General features: G+C 27.1%; 1 long non-coding RNA gene across 1 annotated transcript; it reads right to left on the reverse strand.

The window, feature by feature from the left end:
• Positions 1-312: 312 nt before the first annotated feature.
• Positions 313-2,364, reverse strand: LOC130014988 (uncharacterized). The gene is made up of 2 exons (XR_008789766.1): positions 2,195-2,364; positions 313-559 (listed from the first exon to the last, which is right to left on the reverse strand). It is a non-coding gene; the product is annotated as an uncharacterized LOC130014988 (long non-coding RNA).
• Positions 2,365-2,688: the final 324 nt, after the last annotated feature.

Raw genomic sequence — 2,688 nt, forward strand, 5'->3', positions numbered from 1 at the left:
ATTCTTCCGTATGAAAATTTTCTTATTTTTCAATAATGGGATTAACTAATGTAAAAGTGGTTCATCTTATTTTTTTTTTCTAATTTAGTATATTTTCATTGAAATAATGTCTAATTTTTTTCTTTCATATTCCGTTTTCCTTAAATACAAGGAAAATTTTTTCAGGATATAAAAAAAGAAACAAACTTTAGAAGACCAAGCAGGCAAAGGACATAGCAAAACAAAAGAAGTTTACAGATTAAATTAAAAATCAATGAAAAAAGAACTTCGAACACGATCACCGTAGCGCTATTTGTGAAGAAAATCACAAAATTGTGAGAGATAAATAATAAAGGAAGATAAGATTAATGGTACATAGAGATTACCTGTACCAGCACTATTTTGAATATGTCCATTTACATGTATGCTCTAGCAAGGAACTTAGATCCAATTATAATATGTACATACACACACGGGCTTTCCATTCTATCAAGTACTTCAGTGACCTTAGATGTGTATGTATAGCACATGAATGTGAACAAAACAATATTAGTATATTCATTACCTGTATCAAATTATGCTGCAAAAAGAAAAATTCTTATTAGTTTCACCAGTAGAATATAGGGTTAATTATATATAAAATCACCACCTTTACACGAAATTGCAAAAATAACACGACCTTTAAAACGTGGCAATTCAGGGCACCACCTTTCATTTCTTTTCAAAAACAACATGAACACATTTTTAATGGCGTTTTTGCTGACGTGGCATGACACGTGGCGCTCCTATTGGCTGTCCAAGTCAGCAAAATTTTATCTAAAAACGTGCCCATGTTGTTTTTAAAAAAAAATGAAAGGTGATGCCCTGAATTAACACGTTTTAAAGGTCGTGTTATTTTTGAGAATTCGTGTAAAGGTGGTGATTTTATATGTAATTAACCCTAGAATATAATAGTTATTATGATAGAGAAGAATTGCTATTCATCAAAAAGTGAATCGGTAGAGTTTATAAAGACTAAAATTAAAATTAAACAAATTGTGTTTAAATAAAACTTGTGAACTTCATAACAACTCAACTGTTAAATACTTATCTAATAAATAGATTAAGATATAAATATAAATTAAAATCTGATAACAATTTAAATTAAAATAATTATATTATAAAATAAGTAGTTTGAAAAAGGTAGAGTTATAAGCTTAAACAAATACTAATATAAGTTGAAATTGTAAATTAAAAAAATTATAAAATTTAATTAAAATAAGTAGTTTGAAAAAGGTGGGAACTAACAGAAATTCTCTATTTGGTGAGAATGAATGAGAGGGCTCATTAAACGAAATAAGGAAAAGATAAGAAACAAAGGGTGTTCTGGATAATTTTTTGAGTTTAAGCTATATTATTGTTGCATTACATATTAATTATAGAAATATGAGGATCTCATTAGCTTTTTCATTTTAGTATTGCATCGTTATCTTTGTGAGGTTACATTTTGATATAGTAAATGAGTAAATGCCTTTTCTACAGAAACTTAACAGATTAAATGAGCAAAAGAAAGAGAAAAAAGCATATGAAAATACTATACCAAATAAGAAGAGGCGGTGTTTATCAAACTGTAATGTAACTTCTGCTTTTGTTTGTCATTATGAAAATTTACTTAAGATGAAGGCTTATTCAGCCAACGGTGATGGTGAATCCAATAGCTATATGTCTTTTTATTTTCAAAATATAAAACCAAATTAACATAACTACATCTTCAAATCATTCTAAAAATTCTCTTTTTGAATATCAAAATCAAATTATCTCAATTTATAATGTAACTGAAACAAACTCTTTAATTCAAAAGACAACTGTAATTTTTGTTCTTTCAATTTGAGATTAAAAGAGATGAATTGTAAGAAAAGTTTAAAATAGTTTGATGATTTAATAAATTTCAATATTTCAAATCTTAATTATATTACATGGGCACTAAATGATTTGTAATTTGTTGAAATTTCCTTTTTATATAGTCATGTTTTTTTGTTCACTTTTGTTGTATATTTTTCATGTCTTGAAAATTCCTAATGCATTTTTTTTCTCAAACTTTCTTTGACAATAGTCTTGTACCGGAAGAAGAAATCCGACAATATATTTATGCTACGAAAAAGTTAAATAAATCTGAACTGCTAATGAGAGAACATGTGAATATATGACATATTTTCACTATATAAACCTTATTTACCTCCATGCCTATTCCTGAATTAAATCTGCTTGAACCCAATAGTATATACTTGCTTGCTTCCATTGTAGCAATAGCTCCACTTTGTCTCTCATCCCCTTCCTTTTCTCCTTCAGTAAATATGAGAAGTTCATAAGTTACTAAACTTGAAACACATTCATAAGAGAAGAACCGTGAGAATATAAAAATATGCAAAGTCCATGAATTAACTCTTAAGAGAGTTTATATAGAAATAGACTTATGTGTTTAGGATGAACACAATCTCTGTTCTATTAGATTAACTATCTATTAAATTAAAAATTAATGATAATTATCTAATAATCTATTAAATTAATAATTAATGATAACTATCTAATAATAAAAGTTAAGTAGTTTAAAAAAATTGGAGACTATGAGAATGCTCTATTTGGTGAGAATCAATGAGAGCGCTCTATTTTGTAGGAATCAATGAGAAGGCTCGGTTGGTCCTCTCAATTATATCTATATACTTATATAAT

Source organism: Mercurialis annua, linkage group LG8 (assembly GCF_937616625.2).
Source record: "Mercurialis annua linkage group LG8, ddMerAnnu1.2, whole genome shotgun sequence".
Lineage (NCBI taxonomy): Eukaryota > Viridiplantae > Streptophyta > Magnoliopsida > Malpighiales > Euphorbiaceae > Mercurialis > Mercurialis annua.